The sequence below is a fragment of the Cornus florida genome, unplaced genomic scaffold (assembly GCF_030987335.1).
Source record: "Cornus florida cultivar Cherokee Brave unplaced genomic scaffold, ASM3098733v1 CherokeeBrave_3.0.0_Hap2_Chr05, whole genome shotgun sequence".
Lineage (NCBI taxonomy): Eukaryota > Viridiplantae > Streptophyta > Magnoliopsida > Cornales > Cornaceae > Cornus > Cornus florida.
In genome coordinates, this window is record NW_026775575.1 from 37,943,082 (window position 1) to 37,953,412 (window position 10,331).

A 10,331-nucleotide genomic window follows, 5' to 3' on the forward strand; every position below is an offset into this window, starting at 1 on the left:
CTTTAAAGGGTTTGTAAAAATCAAGATCAGTGAATTGAATTCACATTATATATTATTTTAAATTAAGGACAAGATAAATAAATAAATTTATATTTGATTACAAATTGTGTATATGAGTTTTGTACTGTTTGAATCGGTTTTGTGTTTGTTTTTCCAGATATGATTTTTAATATGAATTAATTGCATATTATAATAATTGATGTTTAAACAATCAATTGATTCATATATATCTAATCATTAGGATTCTTTTTGTATGTTGTTAATTCTTGTGAACGAGAACATTAACTCAGTTTGTTATTTAATTATCAATCAGAAAAAGATATGAATCAGTTTGTTATTTTAAGCATGAAAAGAATTATTTCAAGCATGAATTAGTTTATTCAATTGTAACCAAATCTTTTTTTTCCTAGTCTATGCACACGAAACGAGGAAGAAAAGACAATGGCTTTACAAAGAATCAGCTTCTTGTAATTAGAATTTGTATTTTTTTTTTTTTTTTTTTTTTTTTTAAGGATGCGCCGAACAAGGAAGACAATTGAAGTGTAATAAAAAATAATAATAATAATAATAAAAATACCATAAGGTTTTAGTATTGACAACTATTTTTTGTAAAAGATGGCACAAAACTGGGAAGGAAAGAAAATCTTAAAGATTTAAATAGTAAAGCTATTGTAAAGTTTTGAAGTTTGTCACTATCTTGTTAGTTGGATCAATTGATTATCGTGGTGCTATATAAGGCTGATTCATAGAATATATAAAACAAATGTATTGGTTTTAATACCCAGACCATTTATGTAAAAATTATAATATTATATTATAATGAAAGTTTGCTTAGAAACACTAGTCCTACGGATACAGATATAGGTATGAACACATAATTAATTCATGTATATATATATTCATGGGTTAGAGATGTACATGTACAAGTGATGTAAATCTTTTCTTGCCAACATATTTGACTGATTGGTTTTGTGAGCAAGCCTTTGTATTGTGAATATATATGTTTTGATATATATATATATATATATATATATATATATATATATATATATATATGAAGTTTCTACTTTTATGAATTTAAATTGGACTAGTTTATTTGAATGTGTTTATACATTCACGCATCAAATGCATAAATGGTCAATGAGGTATTAAAGTGTGACTTGTTTTTTGCCTAGTTGATGTCAGGTTTAGAATTTTAATTCATGTTATATTACATGTAATCAGTGACCTTTGAATGGGACATGAGGTTGTGTGCCTATTTAGTCACATTGAGTAATTAATGATACTTGTTCAATTTTAAGTTGAAAACTTATAGGTGCTTGTGTGCCATAAGTAAGTATTATTAACCTAATTGATTTAAAGATTCAAAGTACTTTAAATTGTTTATCGGATATATAATATACATGCATCACGGTCAGTTATTTTATTTTAATTAAAGTATACATAGAATTAGGATTTTTAAATCTTGATTGATGTGCATGTTATTATTATATTATTCACTGTAATTTCTTAAGATGTATGAGGAGGCTTTATTTTATTTGTATTAAAACCATTTATATTACAGTGAAATTAAATGTTCCATAATTTTGGATTTGGCTTATGTGCACTAAATAAATATGAATATAAATAAAATGGAACATCTACAATTTAGGTCTTTCCTTGGGGTTTAGGAAAACCGGTAAAGTGACCGTTTCAAAGGTAATAGCTAAAGTGGGTGATGCCTGCCAAAAGGTGAAACGCTCACGGAGGTTATTATTATTTTTTAAAATATTTTTTTTAAGACATTGGTCTTATTGAGGTCTCACTGTGTATTTACCTACATGAAGGCATTAGTTCTGCCAATAGGTGATCAATGTCTTAGTGTGGGATAAGTGAGTAGAATATTTGAGAGCGCTTGGATTATAACTAAATAACCCTCTTGCCAAAAGGTAGTGGAAGTGTTTAGCAATAATTCAAGTATAATCAAATAGGTCTATGTGCGATTTAATCACAGGTTCGGGGGTAAAATAAAATCTAAAATTCTGACAAAAGGTGATTTTTATATGACATTTTATTTGTTCCCGCAGGGTGGATGGTTTTGCACATAGTAAAACACCCTGATAAATTCGGCTTAAAACCCCAAGCACGAATTAAAGTTATAATCCCTAAAGCTGAGATATATTACTATATATTGTTTATGTGGTGTTATTCAATATAACATTTATTCAGGTTACAGACGCTTCCGCAATTTAAAAATAGCTCAAAGGGATTGAACCATTGAATGGTTAAAATTATATTGCCTAGAAGACATGTTTTGATATTATATTGGATTTCTTTGACTACGTGTCTGTTGTTTTAGAAAGAAACCCATATGCCCAGTGCATTGTCTTCTTTGGTAGAAAAGTTGTTGCATTTTTTAAGTGAACTACAGGTACTATCATGCCATTAGATTAAGTTATACTTCTATTGGTGATACTATTCAGGGTGGTATTCTAGTTTTGATACTGCCAATGAGCTTCTTGATTAAATCAAGAAAGAGTTAATGGGTATTAAGAAGTAACTACAATACTATTATCTGATATGGATTATGTTAGTGACATATGATGGTAATGGTTCAGTGAGGGAGTACATCTATAAGATGTGCAAGCTGGTTAATGATCTGAGGTAGTAGAGAATCATATTTACTAATAAGTTAATTAGTCCACATGGTGATCTATTCTCTGCTTAGGTTTTTCCAGCTTTTCAAGGTGAATTATAATTCACAAGAAGTTAAATGTGGCATTAACCAGCTGTTAGCATTTTGTGTTATTGAATGGAAACGACTCAAGGGTGTTAAAACTGAGTCAGCTTATCTAGCGGTGATAATAAGAACAATTTCATGAAGAAACTAGGCGGCAAGAAAGTGAATAAGGCTAAACAGAATAAAAACATTGATCATGGAATGATAAATGTTGATCCTGTAGAAATAAAAGGATATCAAAAGAAAAGGTTATTGTGGTGAAAAGAAAAACAAAGCAAGAAAGAAAATTGCCATATTAATATTTGAGCCTAACTTGGTAAAAATATAGGTATAAACATGGTGGATGGATTCGGGTGTGATCCTACTTGCTTCTTGTTTTTCAATTGACTCGATACCATCTGAATAAAATCGTGTTTTGGTCAGAGAGGATTCATCTATGTTATGCATAGGATATTGGAGAATGTCTCTCAAAAGAGATTTGAACGCTTAGTCAAGGATGAGATTATTAGGCCACAAATTTTATGCGTTGGTTGTGTCAAAGGACAAATGCTAAGAAATGCAATTTTGAGGCTAGTCAGTCATTTGGTTTTTAGACTATATTTATACCGACATTTGTGGTCCATTTCTTATTGTAGCTCATTTGCAGCAAAGGTATTTCATTGTCTTCATTGATTGGTTCTCAAGGTATAATTGTATACTTAATCCACCAGAAGTCCGAAGCACAAGTGTGTGTAAAATCTACTAGACAAAAGTTGAAAGTAGTTGGTATAAAGATTATGGTTTTAAGATCAGACTAAGGTGGTGAGTTTTAATAGGAGAATGATAAGGAGGGTGTAAATAGTAGTATTTTCAATACATACTTAAAGAGTAGGGCATTGGGCCACAATACACCATTCTTGGCCAAAACCAAAATCTTGTTTGGCGTGCGCACTTGATAACAACATACAAAAGGAAACCAACTGATACATATATATATATATGTATCAGTTGGTTTCCTTTTGTATGTTGTTATCAAGTGCGCACGCCAAACAAGATTTTGGTTTTGGATGAAATTGTTTTTCAATTCATCATCAGTTTGTCTTTGTCTTTGTTATACAATGAATCACATGCTCTATTTAAATACCATAATCTATTTTGCAGTGAATAAGTTATTTTCTTTATAAAGTCTGCACGCCGAATGAGGAAACATATATCTATATATGTTTACATTTGCTGGGCTTAGTTACTTTAGCTTGTGACCCAAGTAGAAGCATTAAGGCGTAGAAAAGTTTGAATAGGTTGGGTACAGTTCGATGTAGTGAATTGATGGTTTGATTGGAGCCCTATAACTGTGACCACTTCCAATAGTAACTGTATTGGGTCAGGTGGTGAGTGGGCACTCATAAAGTTCTTCACGAACCAAATGATTCGTGGAGGTTTAGCTGGCTTGTCAGAGCAACAAGAAAACAGAGCTTAAGGGCTTAAGCTGGACTGTGCCCTCTCTTTAACGGCCCTTGGAGTGAGTTGCAATGAGCTTCTCTTCACCATCAAAACCCAATTGTTCTTTTGAAAGCAAATTAAAAAGAAAATGCTAAATATTTGAATTTATAATTCCAATTTGGATTTGCCATCTATGTTGAATGAATTTTCATATCTATTTATATATAGACAGGATTACATATGTTCATTAATATCTTATTTGAGAAGATTTCAAGTGTTAAGTTTGATTGAATTTTTTAATTAATTTAATATTCAATCTAAAGTATGTTGTGATACATGTAGTATATTCGTGGTTGTATTCCTACGATTTGAAGGAGGAGGAGAATTGATTGATTAATATTTTTAGTATTATTTACTAAAATCTAATATTTTATGTGTATCAATATGAGTTACATATCTTGAATTACATGTATAAATAAATTTTGGTTTAATATGAAGTTGTGTGGCCATCTAGCTATGCTCTATGTTGAGTACTTTTATTAAGTAATTCATGATATTTGTTTAATTTTAAATTAAACAACTTATAGGACTTATGTGCCATAAACAAATAGTATTAACTTGATTGATTTAAAGAATCGAGTATTTTAAATTGTTTACAGAATATATAATATACATGCATCAAGTTTTGTTATTTTATTTTATTTTTAATTAAAGTATATAAAGCATTAAGATTTTAAATCTTGATTGATGTGCATGTTATTATATTGTTCACTGTAATTTCTTGATATGTTGAGCAGGCTTAATATTATTTATGTTAAAGATATTTATATTACGGAGAAATTAAGTGTTCCATAATATTTGGGTTTAGTTTATGTGCATTATAAAGAAATTGTTTAACTTAAATAAATGGAACTTTAGTTTAGGTTTTTCCTTGGGATTTAGGAAGACCGGTAAAGTGACCGTTTCAAGTGTAATAGCTAAAGTGGGTGTTGCCTGCCAAAAGGTGACACGCTCATGGAGGTTATTATTTTATTAAATTTTTAAGACATTGGTCTTATTGAGGTCTTACATTGCACTTACTTACATAAGGGCGTTTGTTCTGCCAAAAGGTGATCAATGTCTTAGTGTGGGATAAGTGAGTAGAATATTTGAAAGTTCTTGAATTATAACTAAATAACCCTCTTGCCAAAAGATAGTGGAAGTGTTTAGCAGTAATTCAAGTATAATTAAATAGTTCTATGTGTGATTTTATCGCAGGCTGGGGAGGTAAAGTAAAAACTAAATTCTGCCACAAGGTGATTTTAGATGACATTTTATTTGTTCTCGCAGGGTGGATAGTTTTTGCACATAGGTAAACACCCTGAGAAATTCGGCTTAAAATCCCAAGCACGAATTAAAGTAATAATCCCTAAAGGTATGACATATTATTTTATATGTTGTTTATGTGGTGTTATTCAATATAACATTTATTCAGGTTACAGACGCTTCCGCAATTTAAAAATAGCTCATAGGGATTGAACCATTGAATGGTTAAAATTATATTGCCTAGAAGACATGTTTTGATATTATATTGAATTTCTTGGACTACGTGTCTGTTGTTTTAGAAAGAAACCCATATGCCCAGTGCATTGTCTTCTTAGGTAGAAAAGTTGTTGCATTTTTTAAGTGAACTACAGGTACTACCATGCCATTAGATTAATTTATACTTCTATTGGTGATACTATTCAGGGTGATATTCTAGTTTTGATATTACCAAGGAGCTTCTTGATTTGATCAAGAAAGAGTTAATGGGTATTAAGAAGTAACTACAATACTATTATCTGACATGGATTATGTTAGTGAGATATGATGGTAATGGTTCAGTGAGGGAGTACATCTATAAGATGTGCAAGATGGTTAATGATCTGAGGCAGTAGAGAATCATATTTGCTAATAAGTTAACTAGTCCACGTGGTGATCTATTCTCTGCTTAGGTTTTTTCAGCTTTTCAAGGTAAATTATAATTCACAAGAAGTTAAATGTGGCATTAACCAGCTGTTAGCATTTTATGTTATTGAATAGAAACGACTCAAGGGGGTTAAAACTGAGTCAGCTTATCTTGCGGTGATAGTAAGAATAGTTTCATGAAGAAACTAGGCGGCAAGAAAGTGAATAGGGCTAAACAGAATAAAAACATTGATCATGGAATGATAAATGTTGATCATGTAGAAATAAAAGGACATCAAAAGAAAAGGTTATTGTGGTGAAAAGAAAAACAAAGCAAGAAAAAAAATTGCCATATTAATATTTGAGCCTAACTTGGTAAAAATATAAGTATAAACATGGTGGATGGATTCGGGTGTGATCCTACTTGCTTCTTGTTTTTCAATTGACTCGATACCATCCGAATAAAATCGTGTTTTGGTCAGAGAGGATTCATCTATGTTATGCATAGGATATTGGGGAATGTCTCTCAAAAGAGATTTAAACGCTTGGTCAAGGATGAGATTATTAGGCCACAAATTTTATGCGTTGGTTGTGTCAAAGGACAAATGTTAAGAAACGCAATTTTGAGGCTAGTCGGTCATTTGGTTTTTAGACTATATTTATACCGACATTTGTGGTCCATTTCTTATTGTAGCTCGTTTGCAGCAAAGGTATTTCATTGTCTTCATTGATTGGTTCTCAAGGTATGATTATATACTTAATCCACCAGAAGTCCGAAGCACTTGATATGTGTAAAATCTACTAGACTAAAGTTAAAAGTAGTTGGTATAAAGATTATGGTTTTAAGATCAGACTAAGGTGGTGAGTTTTAATAGGAGAATGATAAGAAGGGTGTAAATAGTAGTATTTACAATACATACTTAAAGAGTAAGGCATTGTACCACAATACACCATTCCTAGTTTTCCTGAACAGAATAAAGTTGCAGAAAATAGAAAGTGTAGGGATATCTTATAGAGACATAGTTATATAATGCAGATATTAAGGAGCTTAACACTCACATTACCAATGATTATTTTATTAGACATCTTGAAAGATTAAAGAATTCGTGATTTTACGGTCTTGTGGACCTATGGAGATTTTTGGAATATGTCATGCATATTTAATGAGAGTGGTGAATCTAGTGGGAGTTTAAGATATTGTAATTTCTTTTTGCAGAAAGGTATTTTCAGCATCTATTCTATTTATTCCAAGCTTCATTCCACTTTCTTTAGTGGTTTCAGTTAAAGCTCATATTCCTACTCTTTCAGTTATTTCTCCTTTGCAGACCTTTATTTCAGTTTCCAATCTAGTTCCTAAGCCAGTTTAGCTTAGGAGATTTTTTAGAGCTTGGAAGTATGCTGTAGTTGGTAATTTTGAGATGTCTGGTGGATATAAGACAAAAATTGATGGCTAAGTGTTTAAGCAAATGTTAAGTGTTGATTTCTTTGAGATTTTCTCCAGCTTCATTAAAGGACTCTTTAAGAGTCATTCTTTTATAAACACTCATTTATGACTTAAGTAAGTTTTACAGCAGTAGTATCCAAAATTTTGATACAGTGGTTATTAATTGTATGTTCAAGGAGAATGTTATGGATAAATGCATATACCTCAAGTTCAGTGGGAGTCATTTTGTTTTCCTTATCCTATATGTTGATGATATTTTACAAGGTAGCAATGACATTCATGTGATACATGATATTAAGAATTTTATGTAAAGTTTTGACATGAAGGACATGGGTATGCAAAGTATGTCCTTGGCTTTAGAATCCATATAGATCATGCTACTGAAATATTTGGACTTTCTCAAAAGGCTTATATTAATTAAGTATATAAAAAATTTTAACGGTGACCAAGTGTAGTAAGCCCATTAACATAAAGTTCATTTTCAAGCATGAGAATGTTAAGGTTTAAGGTCCTTTAAGATTTCCCCATATGGTTACAGAAAGATTGTTACATGTCCTCTCACTAAAGGTCTTCAGCCAAAGATAATAAAGTATTTATAAATTAAGCACGTGATTCGGATAAGTGTTCGAGAGTCATTATGTTATGATGTCCGGTATTTCTTTTATATATGCTATATTATAGTTAGTTTCTTTACGCCTTCTGGTGACAGTTATTTTTCCTCTAGTTTACGCCTTATGGTGACAGTTATTTGCATCCAAAATAAAGTTATGATGCATAATTATTATTATATTGATATATATGGTTTATGCACGTGCTATTATGTTTGCCTGGAGTGATATTTCACTCATGAGGTTGTTTGGGTTAGATGTGAGATTGGCACCACATCGATAAATACAAAATAATTATTAAAGGTTGTCTGAGAGTGATAATTCACTCATACGGTTGTTTGGGCTAGATATGAGATTGACGCCATATCGGTAAATCCAAATATAAGATTTGTCTGGGAGTGGTATTTCACTCATGAGGTTGTTTGGATTAGATGTGAGATTGACACCACATTGGTAAATCCAAACATAAATATTAAAATTTGCCTGTGGGAGTTTTTTCACACTCCATGAGGATAGCTTGGGCTAGATATGGGATTGGCTCTATATCGGTAAACCCTCACACTGAACAGAAGGTTAGTGGTTTGCTATAATATGTTCAGGTGACATACCGCGATGGTATGAAGCAGGACGGATAGTGAGGTGTGCGTTTGACCCCATGCAATTTGCACATCTCATGAAATACAGTAAAACCACTATATTTGCTTGAATCCTAGATGGAATTAGTTTTGAGACCATGGAACTATTTAGACTAATATATTACTTGTCTGCGCATTCATGATCCACTATTGAGAAAATTTATGGAGGAGAGTGTTCTAAAGTTTCAATCCATCAATTTCGATAGTTGTGTTTTCTAAATAAAAATGAGTGGCCACTCGACTTTTATAAAGTGTGTTGCAATCCATAGTGTCATTTTATAAAACTTAGAGTGCATGGACCAAGTGGGAGATTGTTGGAATTTTTATATATATATTTAAATAATAAAAATTATTTTATGGTCCTATGTACTACGTTTTCTAAAATAGGATTGCAATGTGATTATTGATACTTGATGGATTGGGTTGTACTTTCCAATTTGGTGGTCTAATTGGGAGCATGGTTTTATACCGTTGGATTGTGGTTTTCCAACTTATTTGGTGTGATTTAATTCTAACCATTGATATCTAAGTTTCCATGATAGGAAGGGAGACTTAGATATGCTTGTTTGTAGAGAAGCCGTCCCCCCCTGTTGTTGTTATATATAAGGGTTTTAAAACCCTTATTCAGTCTTATCGTATCGACAACTATAAGAAGGGGGTAAAGCACTCTAATGTTTTGCAGGAACTCATAGAGGATTACATGGATATTCTAAAAGTGTTTGTGTATTAATCATCAATCAGGTACGAGTCTAAATTCTTTATTTAATTAATTATAATATTCTTGATTTCCACCTTTGGATTATTTATTTAAAACCCAACAAAATTATGTTAGGTTTTGACATTAACTATGTTGTTTGGATGGTTGTACTAGGTTTTTTTTCAGAGATTTAGTTTGCATTGCTTTTGATGTTGAAGTAACTTTTCTTTCAAAACTATTGCTCTTTTATCAGTCACTTTTAGTTGGCAAACCAAAGGATATGTGTGCATCTGAATTCTTTTATTATGCAAACTTAAGTATGAAATAATAGTAAGAATTTGCATGCATGTTTTAAGCAGGGATTCTTATGTCATATGTTATACACGAGCATTGTAGAAAACTATTACTGAATTCTTTTATTATGCTAGTTCACCAGTTTTCCATCATTCGCTAGTTTCCTACTTGCTGAATTCTTTTATTACTTTTTCCTATTCTACTTGAATCATCTGTCAGCAGATTTCTCTATTTACCGTATATGGTAAATAACATTTTTCATTTTTCTTTAATTGCAGGTACTCGATCGGTGGTGGTAATGATGTAGATACCATGTTAAAGGAAGATGAAGTTGCGAATTAACCATTATATAGATTGATAGAGAGTTGATAGAGTTTCTAAAAATTCTTTTGTTTAATATATATATATATATAACCTCCAAGTCTCATGGCTCATGAGCTGACCAATCCACATAAAGATAGAAAGCTCGCGATCGCTCCAGCCCATCCATCCATATAGAGTAGAGGTGCGGTGGGTTCAGTTTTAGGATTCCGGCCGAGATCCATTCTATGACATAGGAAAGTTCGCGAAGCACTAATAAGGAAAGTAG